This window comes from Mastigoproctus giganteus, chromosome 4, assembly GCF_048544385.1.
Source record: "Mastigoproctus giganteus isolate SK-2022 chromosome 4, ASM4854438v1, whole genome shotgun sequence".
Lineage (NCBI taxonomy): Eukaryota > Metazoa > Arthropoda > Arachnida > Uropygi > Thelyphonidae > Mastigoproctus > Mastigoproctus giganteus.
Window position 1 is genome coordinate 109,038,109 of NC_143578.1, and position 12,709 is coordinate 109,050,817.

The 12,709-nt window shown below is 37.6% G+C and overlaps 1 protein-coding gene across 3 annotated transcripts in view; it reads right to left on the bottom strand.

Moving 5' to 3' along the window:
* Positions 1-12,709, bottom strand: part of LOC150086985 (peptidyl-glycine alpha-amidating monooxygenase B-like) — a 627,331-nt gene that overhangs the window by 133,004 nt on the left and 481,618 nt on the right. The window lies entirely within an intron of this gene.

Below are 12,709 nucleotides of genomic sequence, written 5' to 3' on the forward strand. Positions count from 1 at the left end.
ATAGTGCATCCATTATAATCTAGGATTGAAGAAGGCTGGGATGTATATTTTCCCTTCATTTTCCGGATTTTATCCCAGACCAACTTAGTACTAGTGGACTGAGTAACTGAAGAAGTAAAACGGATCCACGATGCCTTTTGACTCTGACGGCGGATGTAGCATGCTTTGGCTCGTGCGCGTTTAAAGGCTATAAGGTTGATTGTGGTAGGATATCGGCAGAATATCCCCCACGCTTTGTTTTGAGCCTTTTTTGCTGCTGTGCATTGTGAATTCCACCAAGGTTTGGGAAATGGTGGAAACCTGCAAATGTTTTTGGAACAGCATTTTCTGCTTGGACAATAATTTCTGTGATGTACGTTACTGCATCATTGATAGGCTCCTGACTGACGGTACTGAGGTCAAAATTTGCCTGATGAGTCTTCCACTGTGGTAACCTGAAAGGAAGACTTGGTCTCCCACTGTGTAACAAGGTTATCACAGGGATGTGATCACTTCCATATGGGTTCTCCTCCACTTCCCAAGTGAGTGAAGGGAGTAGAGGGGGAGCAGATAGAGAGATCAATGGGAGAAAAAGTATGGGTAGGCATGTGGAAGAAGGTGTTTGTTCCAGTATTTAGAAGGGAAAAGTCATTGTCATTTAGCATACACTCTATGACTCGTCCCCTTCCATTGATGTTAGCACTACCCCACAGGGTATTATGTCCATTAAAATCCCCGAGAAGTAAGAAAGGGGGAAGCAACTGCATTACAAGATCATCAAGGTCTTCCTGGGAGATGTCAGTCCCAGGTGGCAAATAAATAGAGCACACGGTTAATAAAAATCCCACTGTAAGGCGAATTGCAACAGCTTCCATGCTGGTTGTAACTAGCAAGGGCTGAACTGGGGTCTGGTTGCCCACAAGGATAGCCACTCCTTCATGAGCAGGACCACCCGCAATTGAAAAATTGTGATGTTATGCATGGTGGGATCATCATTTGCCTTTAGATAAGTCTCCTGCAAGCAAAAGCAAACTGGCTCGAGCTTTTGCAGGAGGGCCTTGATGTCATCAGTATTTCACCAGAATCCACGACAATTCCATTGTAGGAATTTAGCCATTATTTAGGCTTGGTGGGTCCATCAGGTGGCTTCTGAGGTGTTGAGGGCTTACTTTTGTCAGTCTTGGATTTATCTTTTTTGGGGAAGAATGGACGCTCTCCCGTGTCCATTTCTTCCTCTGCAAAGAGTTCCAAGACTGATTCATCTGGTACCTCCTTGTCCTCAACATCCATTGTTTCTGTTATTACTGTTGGCTCTTTACCACTTGATTTTGGTAGTGGTTGAGTACTAGGAGGTACGGATATAGGAGTGCAACTGACGTTTTTTTGGTGGGCTTTTGTGAACTCAATAAATAGCGGGCAATCGGTGTGAATGACTCGCTTGGTGGTACAGTCATCTCAGTTTGCGTACCGATAGTGCACTTTGCAGAAACCTTCTGGGCATATGAAGGCTTCCCACTATTTATTGGTTGAATGTGTTTTCTAGCCTCTGGGTAGGAGATATTCAGCTCTGTTTTCAGTTTTTGGATCTCTTTTTCATCCTTCCACCGCTGGCATGCTCTGGAGTAGGCAGGATGATCTTGCTGGCAATTTACACAGATCGGTTTGGAAGCTGAACATTCCTTGTTCTCGTGATCTTTCGCACCACATCGAGCAGCAGGGTTACCACGACATATTTTTTGGCCGTATTTTTGGCATTTAAAACACCTCATTGCAACAGTGGGTTTGGAATATAGATCCTCACTGGGCAGTTTAAATACCCTGCCTTGATGGAACTAGGAGGCCGTGGGGTGTTAAATGTTAGGATGAGAACTCGGGTAGGGACGAGATTCCCTTCCTTCCACATTGATATTCTCTTGACAGCTGTCACTCCTTGGTCTTTTAGTTCAGAGCAGATCTCTTTTTCTGAGACATGAAGAAGATCCCACTCTGAAATGACACCTCGTGAAGAGTTCAAAGTTTTGTGGGGTGTTACATTGATCGGTATTCCCCATATGGATGTCGTGTTTAACATTCTTTCTACTTGCTTTGTGTTTGAAGCTTCGAGTAAAAGATCGCCAGAACGCAGCAGTTTTATGGATTTTGGTGATCCTGCCAACTCTTCTAATCCTTTCTGGATAAAGAAGGGTGACATCTTCCCAATTGACTGCTCTCCGGTAGAATGGAGAATGAGGAAAAGCGCTGTTATAGATGGTGGTTTATCCTCAGCCTTGTTGGGGCCCCAGAAGAAATAGGAATTAAATTACTCATATGAGTAAGATAAAAATTTCAGATGCCCTAAGTACCTTACCCACCACGGAGCCCTACGAGGGGATGCCCACTCGTGAACTAGCAGGTACTGTGTACACAAATGGGATGCCAAGTTAGCTTAGAGGCACCATACCCACGTTTCCAATAAGCCTTGATCCCATCCCAAGACCAAAGGGAGGGAGACTTATTGGAACGCAGTTGACCCTAGCAGTTAGAACCACCCGCCCATTGATCCCAGTCAGGCCGGTCTGGGACCACCCGTCTTGTCGAAGCAGGGGCCAAAGTGGTGTATTAAGGCTGGGCCCCTCAACCACCAGGAAACCCTTTTCCGAATTCCATGGATGCACGGCTGCACATGCCAGATTCCAACGATGTAACCCTTGGAACCAAGGTATGGGCATTAGAGCCCAGTGATGCTAGTCTGGAAGTCCAGCACCACGTACAGGTACAAAAAAAAAAAAAAAAAAAAGTTATCATGTGTACTGATAGTCGGTCCGCCAAGGGGTTTCACCTATTTTGTTTGGGATATACTAAGGCCATATAGGGTCTTGCAAAGCTCTTGTTCTTGCCCCGCGATCCATTTGATTCGGGAGTTGCTTAATTGCTATGTGATTCCTAAAAGGGTTTGTCCTACCAAATTCCCAAAAAAAAATATCCCTCCACAAATTGTATTCTCTCTATTCTTCCTTCTCCGGTTTGTTCTAATATTATTCTGGGTTTCCCCAGATTTTGCTCCCATTCTGTTAGCTTTTCCCTCAGCTTTTCCTGTCCTAGTGGTACATATTTTATTAAATGCTGTACACCTGTTAGCTTTTCCTTTACTTCACCTAATGGCCCTTCTATTTTGGAATCCTCTGAGCTTGATTAGTCCAGAACTTCTGCAACGATGTTATCTGTGGTTTGCTTCTTCCTTTTTTCTCCTCCTCCTCCCACATGTTCTCGCTCTCTGTTTTCTCCCCTCTTGCTGTCTCCTCTGTTTCCATTAGAGTAGGGGTGACTTGTTTTATATCTGTAACCCCATTCTCCTCCTCTATTTCCGTTATTACTTTCACTGGTTTTATCGATGGACTTTTTTCCCCTCCTCCCTGTGGCTTTAAAATAATCATGTTTTCCCCTTTCGAGCTTATTTCACTACCCTTTTCCTCCCCTCCTCTGATAGCATCTGTATACGACCTCACTGAACAACTGCCTGCTTTGTGGTTTGTTTCCCCACATTTGCTGCATGGTTTTGAACAGTTGCTGCTGATGTGCCCAACTTCTCTACAGTTAAAGCATCGCCCACTCGTACAATTCGCCCCTAGATGGTCTGAGCTGCCGCACTTCAAACATTTTTTCTCTACCCCCCCCTTCCTCATAGTTCAAAACTAGCTGGTTTCCCATAACATATATGATATTGGGCACCTGCTTCCTCATTTCTATCTGGACCATAACTTTGCCCGTGTATAAGTCTGGCAAATGTCATTCATGCATGCGTGGGAAACCCTCCCACGCATGCATCTCTATTCGTGTAACTTTTCTGTATGCATCTAATGCGCTTTTCAAATATGTGTTTGGCATCTCAATTGGATAACATTCTATGGTTATGTATTTTCTAATGCTGTCTACCAAATGGGGGTGTACTGTTTGGTTTTCAAAAGGAAAACCTCTCAGTAATATGTCCCTGGTCATGCAGTCCTTGCACACTACTTGATACTTCCTTACGGGCAGCAGAGTAAACCCCTGTAATCTCGATAGGTTCACGCATTTCGCTAATCCCTCTATTGCCTGCCGCGGTTCATACTCTGTGTCCAGAGTGAACTCCAGGGTTCTTTCGAGTATGTAGAAACTCATCTTTAACACAAAAAAAAAAAAAAAGCCAACAACAGAGTGCCCGCAGGCACTTAATCCCACCTTGAGAACTTTATCAGGGTCAGCAAAAAGAAAAAAACCTTAATACCAGAAATTACGGTCTCCAAAAATCTTCCCTCTTTTGAAAGTAGTATCCGCCAAAATAGCTCCGTTTAAAAGCTGTTGGCCCTTCTTCGGTGGGGAGTAGGTACCCAAGTGATGCAATGATGGCAAAACAGTTATGAAGTATAACTCCACAATATGAGAGATGCCTGATGGTGTATTCTCCCATAGCCTCAAGCTATGGGAGAGTCTAGACTATGTATAAATATAGGGGAAGCGCATCAGAAATACATAGCTATATCTGAATAAATCAGAATATTAGTAAAACGGCATCGTTTTAAGTTATATTTCATATTGTGAATACCTTCACGAGTGCCATGATATTGCACTACTTGCATTATATTTATACATTGTCTAGACTCTCCCATAGCTTGAGGCTTATGACCTAAATGCTTTAGAGTCTAAATACATGATACACCATCAGGCATCTCTCATATTATGGAGTTATACTTTATAACTGTTTTGCCCTCATTGCATCACTCGGGTACCTACCCACCCACCGAAGAAAGGCCAAATAGCCCTGAAATGGCACCAGGGGAAGCCTGATGATGTCCGGAGTTTCCAAGAATAGGTAACAACAGCCTTCTCCACTGGGGAAGCGTTGCCTATTCGAGGAGTTTTTGAGTGGTGTGAGTTGAAGGAGTTACTGTCCCTTTCATTCTTCTACACCATTTCTTTTCCTCTTCCACTCCTACTATTACTTTCCCTCTACCTTTTTGCTTTTCTAAGTCTAATAGAGACAAGTGGATAGTCAAGTTATTATCTCACACATACACAAAATAGCCCTGAAATGGTGCCATCTGGGTGGTGGCATCCATCTGAGAATAAGTAACATTAGTCTTCTCCTTAGGTGAAGCGTTACTTATTCAAAGTAGTGCAATATCATGGAAACTCGTTGTGAAGGTATTCACAATATGAGATATAACTTAAAACAATCCAGTTTTACTAATATTCTGATTTATTCAGATATAGCTATGTATTTCTGATGTGCTTGCACTATATTTATACATAGTAAAGCAAAAGAAATAATCTTAATTTATTATTATGAAAGTATTATTTAATGGATTTGGATAGATAGATTATTGAGCTTTGATCAAGGCATGGACCACTGCTAAGTGCTCATAGACCATAGATTAAGTCCTAAGTATAGACTACTTTTCTGTGAGACAAATGATTTTTTTAATGCTCTCACTTGTTACTGGACATTTGAGTTAAGTCCTTAGTGCCTTCATATGATACTGGACTATGTCATTCAAGTCAGTTATGATGTAACATAGATTATGAGTGGTAGTTATAAACCAGTTTGTTTGGTCATCTGTGAGATGAGTAATCTGGTTTTTTTTTTTTTTTTTTCAATCTATGTTTTTTGTGGCATTTTACCTATGAGTGGATAAACTGTTTGGCAACTGTGTATATTCAGATATACACAATAATTTTTATATATATATATATATATATGTATATATATATCTGATAATTAAAATAAATATGATATTTAACATAAAAATATCAGCCAGTAGTACGGCAATAATGCAGAGCTATATATATATATATATATATATAAATATATATATATATATGAAATATGAAAACAAAGATGTGGAAAAACAGGAAAAATAAGGAAAAACAGTACGTGTACCTGAATGCGCAAAGCAGCAAAACAGGATACATGTATATAAATAATATAAAATAAAAATATATAAAAATAAAATAAAAATATAGATGGAGAAGTTATTAAACACAAAATGCCGAGCCTAGTTGAAGAAAAAAGAGAAAAAGAATGTTAAGATCCTATAAAAAAAAAAAAAAAAAAAATTAATTATTAAGTAGAATTAAATCCGAATTAATGCCGAATTAACAGGCCAATTATATGTACAAAAGCTGAAAGAAAAAGAGGGGAGGGTGATAGAGATAAAAATTATAAAATAAAAATTATAAAATAAAAATTAAAAATTGGTACATAGATCAGGTATTTCATCAGGGGGCTACACCTGATCATGTACCAAACATGATAAAAAAAAAAAAAAAAATTTTATATTTTTTATTTCCTTTTTATTTCCTTTTCATTTCTTCAGCTTCTCCATCAACATGAGTTTGCATAGAAACACAGTGTTTGGTACATGATCAGGTGTAGCCCCCTGATGAAATACCTGATCTATGTACCAATTTTTAATTTTTATTTTATAATTTTTATCTCTATCACCCTCCCCTCTTTTTCTTTCAGCTTTTGTACATATAATTGGCCTGTTAATTCGGCATTAATTCTGATTTAATTCTACTTAATAATTAATTTTTTTTTTTTTTATAGGATCTTAACATTCTTTTTCTCTTTTTTCTTCAACTAGGCTCGGCATTTTGTGTTTAATAACTTCTCCATCTATATTTTTATTTTATTTTTATATATTTTTATTTTATATTATATATATATATATTTTTTTTTTTTTTTAATTAATATATTTTTTTATTTAAATTTAAAACAAAAAATACACATACACGAAAAAGTAATGAGACTATTACAAAAGATCAATTTTTCCTAAAACTTAATTTCTGTAGGCATTTCATTTTTTATTATTTTTTTCCTCGCCCTTTTCCCATTATATATATGGGATTAACGTTTTTATTGTTTTGGCATGAAATTTTTATGGCCGGATGCCCTTCCTGATGCCACCCCTCGCCCTTTATCTGGGCTGGGGATATGGGGATATGCAGTGGTCATTCCCTGACCTTCCACTTCCACATCCTCCGTATTTGGTGGTCACGGGCTCGAACCCCGGTCTAATCAAGAAGTGTATGCTATGAACTACTGCTCCTGCCCATCTGGCTACAGAGGTGCCTCTGTAGGCATTTCATACATCACCTATTTTCAATAATTATAGACTATTTTCTGTTTAACATATAAATCAGGTTACAGCTGGGTGTATAGAGAAGTGTGTCATGATCCCGGGGAGCCACCTCTATAATGTAGAGTAGATTAAAACTAAATTATTCAGAAACTTATATAATGATCATTTCTTTGTTTTTTATGGTAAGGTCTGTTTATTCTTTCTGATGTACATTCAGAGTAATATAACCATGTTTAATGTTTAACTAAAAAAACAAAAGAAAAGAATACATAAGATTCAAGACTAGCTGACCTTGGTAACATTAGTTTTGCAGTTTTTCTTACTCATACGAGGTTGACTGCTGCTAAAGTGAAAATTTTGTGGCACAGAGGCCAATATTTTGCCTGCCACTGTTTCTCGTGGCTTCAATGTGATGGACCATATAACAATATTAACCCAGCAGCAGCAGCAGCATTAGCAGTGTTAACAATTGTTAAAACAACACTGAATTGTCACTTTATTAGGTACACCTACCTAATTATGAATAGGTCCTCCCCCCCCCCCCGTTGCCAAAACAGCATGTATTTTTTATTGAATAAGCTTAACGAGGTGTAGGCAGCAAGCCATAGGGATACCAGTCCATGTTGAGTCAATTTATTTTCACAGTTGTTGCAAACTGTATGTTTGTAGGTCTCTACGCCAAAGATTTCATTCCATCTTTTCCCACAGGTGCTCATTTGGATTGAGATTTGGTGACTGGGGAGGCCATCACAGTAGGTTGAATTCACTCTCATGTCTGTACAACAGGATAGTGTGACATGGTGCATTGTCCTGTTGGAAGAATCCATTAGCAGATGCCCTGCAACAATGAAGGGATGCACCTTGTCAAAAATAATTTCCAGATAACTTGTGGCATCAAAATGTTGCCCCACTGATACCAAAGGCCCTAATGGGTACTACACAAATACTTTCCACACATTATAAAGTCATTGCCAACCAGCATTGTTGAGACTAGGCAAGAGGGATTCATGGCTTCAATATTTATGCCACATCCTAGTCTTCCCATCAGCAAGAAGCAGGATTCATTTTTTCAAGCTTGTGCAGGCAACATTTTTTCAGTCTTGTGTTGTTTGTCCTTCATGAGACTATAGTGGTCTCAACACTTGTCATTCATTTAGAGATTCCTGGCTTTGAGTTCCATTGATGACTAGAAGAAAATCTAGGGTCTTCTTCAATCAAGGTTGTAGTTAGCTGATCTTAGGCAGAGGGAGCATAAGTTATTCTGGGTCTTTCAGCCCATGAAAACACCCTTCTATAGACACAATAAACATATATTGCTAAGTGCTTGGCTGTGATGTTTCACCTATGAGAGCATTCTGTATGCCTGTTTGATTACCTGTTGTCCTGGATTGTTATTTGACTGGATGAAGTGTTACCCTGCATGTCTTGTTAGCCTCTGATGGCCTCTTGCATCAATAAGCTGTTTCATTAATGAGATGTTAACTAAATAACATCCATTAACTGGATTATTTGGTTATTGGATCAATCTTGATAAACCCAAAAAACAGTCATACATTAAAACTACAGCAGTGTTGTAGATTCCATGATATTCATCTGGCATGTCTGGTGCCAACTACTATGCCATAATCAAAGTCACTTAAATCTCTCATTTTGCTCATTCTTGAATTGAGAATGCACAAGATGAAAGATTTAGAGGAGTATGTGACAGTACTGTTAAATGCTCATCCATGCAATAGTATTAAACCAGCAGCAGTGGGGTTACCAGTTGTTACAATTACATGAAGTGGATCTTCTTAACTCTCAGAACAGCAAGGACTCTTGGGCAGATACACAGGGACGTTGTACATGAACTATGTATCTGCTTAGCATTACATGGTATGAACAGGTTGTTGTTATTTGGTTTTTAGGAATCCAGCTAAAACCCCGGTCTAACCAAGAAGCGTGTACTACGCACTGCTGTTCCTGCCCACCTAGTTACAGAGTCGCCCTTAAATATGAACAGGTGATACTGTTACAAAGGAGTGCTCATTTCATGAAATGGGTAGATGTATCTAAATTAAATGGCCATCTAAATTAAGTGGCACTTGGTCTGAGAGACTGCATATTTATTTTTCTAATCTAAAAAAATTTTTTGGTTTTTTTTTAATTCAACTTATGTATCAATGCTACACGTTTTGCTACTGTACTGTAATATTTATTAAATGTGTTCATTTATTTTAGCTTAAATGAAAAATTTTAATTAAAAATTACATACAGCTAGGCCTCGCATAACGCAAGTTTGATTAACGCGATATTCAGTTAACGCTATTTGAAAAATGATACCACTTTTCACTTTACACGATGCAAATTTCCAGTTATCGCAATCTTTTTTTTTTATGCGATAGTTGAAAAAGATTTGAATCGCGCGTTAAGCTTACCGCTAGTCATATGGTCAATAAAGAAACGTTTGCCTGCTGCCCGCCTCGGTGTGTTCCATCAACCACCGGAAGAAGACGTGTTTGTCTCCTGCTAATAAAGTCAATGCAGACTTGCATTTAAAAATTCAAATTTTTAAATGAGCCAGATGAAAATGTTATCGCAGAGGAGATAACGGTAAAAGAATTAGATGAAATCTTTCGTATTGCATAGAACCTCAAACAAAAGGTTTGATGTTCTCTGTGATATTTATTTCGCCAGGGCCCAGAGAAGATTGTTGTCGGCTATCGGAAATTGATTGATGAAAAGAGAAAGTCAACACTGTTCAAATATTTCGGCAACAGTAATTTCTTCACTGTGTATTTTATGTCAGAGTTCCCAAAGTTTCTCGGTTCACGGCACCTTTAATGTCTCAGTAATTTTTTCAAGGTGCACCCAGACCAAAAGAAATACTTAACAGTTTCATTTAGTAGTTAGGTCCAAACAACTTAATAAGAAATGCTGAAACTGTGAACTACCTCTAGCTAGTAGTTCGCGCAGTGTCCGACAGATGTCGAGTATTGCTGTGTTTCCCTCGAAAATTTAAAATATTCCGCGGCGCACAGTTTAAGAACCGCTGCTTTATGCAATAAACATTTAATTCCATAATTATTTTCATTATCTTTTACATTATATACAGTTAAAAAGTTATTTAAAAGGTATTTTTAAAATTCTTTATGGACATTCCAGAAGGTCAAGGACCAATTATAATTTTTCCTATTGGTTATGATATTCGATTAACGCATTTCCGTTTTGCGCAATGTGCTCGCGGGACGAATTAATCGTGTTAATCGAGACCCGCCTGTATTATTTACAGCGAAACAAAACTTTCATTATTTCTGCTGAAAATAAAAACCAACATTACAAACAAAATATAAATATGAAAATTAAAACTTACACATGCACCTTATTAACATGTTTTGTATTATCATATAAGAAAAATAATTTAGAAAATAAACTATTTTTTGTAATAACAGATAAACAGATATTTTATGTAATAACAAATAATTTTATGTAATGCAAACTGTTTAATCCTACTAATTTAAGTAGGATTAGACAGTTTGCTTTGCAAGAAATGTATTTATTTACATTACAATGAAACTGAAAGTGGAAAGGCAGGGTGGAAGGCAAAAATGCTAATGCAAACAGCTGTATTTGGTCTCTCAATATGTTTCATTTACCTTATTTTCGAGACCACAGGATGTACTTTTATCTTTGTTCAAGAAACACAAATTCAGCAATACCTTTGATGGCTGAAGAGGATGCCCTATTATAAGCAAGTTCAGATCAGTGTACTGGTAACTAATTCCATTAGTCTAGGCATAAACATTGCCAAACAGCGTAATAGGCAACTGATTACAGCAGGCCCCCGTTATAACGCGGTTCGCTTTACACTGATTCGCTATAACGCTGTTCTTATATTATAACCCGTATCTGACTATAACGCTGTCACAGATCACTATAACGCTCTTTTATTGCATTTTTGATTGCTCAGATTGCATTTTTGGCATACTTAACGAAATCGTTTCATTTGATGGAGTCGATAGCTTGAAAATTAATACCAAAACAGCATTAAAACGTTTCCCATGCCGAGAAAAGTTTCTCGCACGCTAATTTAATTGCAGTACAGTGACTTGTTACGTAGTTCCGAGAGCAACATTTTAAAAAATTATCAAGTATATTGCTTGTAATATTTGCGTTATATGCATTTATCCGAAGTCTAGTCATCACTCAGTACCGTATTAGACATCGTGTGAAACGGACAGTTTACTTGAACATTGTATCATAATTAATGCAACCAATGCAGTTACATTTTCGAAGAGTTAATAATGGCCGATAAGAATGAAAAAGCAACAATGTCTGAGCGCAGTACGAAGACTATAAATGTAAGAAAAAGACTGAATTTGAAAATTAAATTAGACACGTGTGCCATAATTTAGGACTTGCAAATTTAACTGTAAGAACAATTATAAAAAAAAATAAAGAATTAATTTTAGCAGCAGAAAAGATAGCTGTTCCATTGCAAGCAACTAGGGCTAGGCCGGCTATTAGGATTGAAATGGAAAGATTTTAACTAATTTTATTGACGATGATATCCAATGCAGAATTCAGTTAAGTTAAATATTATTAAAAAAAGAGAGAGAGAGAGAGAGAGAGAGAGATTAGCCAATATGATGATCTGAAGAAAACTCACCTAAAAAAAAAAAAAAATGTGGAACCATTTAAAACTAATAAGGGCTGGTTGAATAGATTTAAAATCTATTTGGTTTTTAGGATTTAAAGATTTAAATCTGGTTTTAAAGTTAAAGATTTAAATTTGGTTTATAGATTTAAAATCTATTCAACCAGCCCTTAGTTTTAAAGCCGCAAGTGCAGATTACAGAGCCAAAACTTTCAAAAAAGAACTTGTTAAAATTATCGAAGAGGGGTATTATGTGTTATACTTCTCAACAAGTTTTTAACATACATAAAGCAGCACTTTTGTGGAAACGAATGTCTAAAAGAAGTTTCATATTGAAAGAACAAAAAAACATGCCAAGTTTCAAAGCAGCGAAGGATCGGTTGACTTTATTGTTGGGTGGTAACGCTGCGAGGATTTAAAATTAATACCCCTTTCAGTTTATTTGGAAGAGGGCCAAAGTTCAACCCAAAATCGACACATTTTTCTTGATTAAATTCATCAATTAAATTCATGATTTTAATTGGAATTTTAAGTTTAATTTTGATACGTAAGTAGTTACCACAATTATATACGTATGTAATGCAGAATATTTTATATGTACAAATATTTGAATATTAAATATTTTGACCGACATTTGTGCATCTTTACACTACCGTTTATTATTGATTAGGAAATATCCTATGGCACCGACTGCAACTCACAAATACATATGTTACCTTATGGGAATGTGGCGCACGCTTAGAGCGGATTCACTTAGCGCTCTGTTTTTACGGAACGAATTATCAGCATTAAGCGGGGGTCACCTGTATAGGAATAACCCCAGGGGCTCACATCTGGTGAGTATGGGTTTGGCACACCCAGGGTCCTGAGCTGGATATCATCATTCTTCTCTTTCTTGGTGATTCCCTTCTTTTACTTTTCTCTTTCTCTCTCTCTCTTTCTCTTAGGGTAACTGGGGAATTTTTTTTTTTTTTTTTTGGCAGTGCAGCATAAG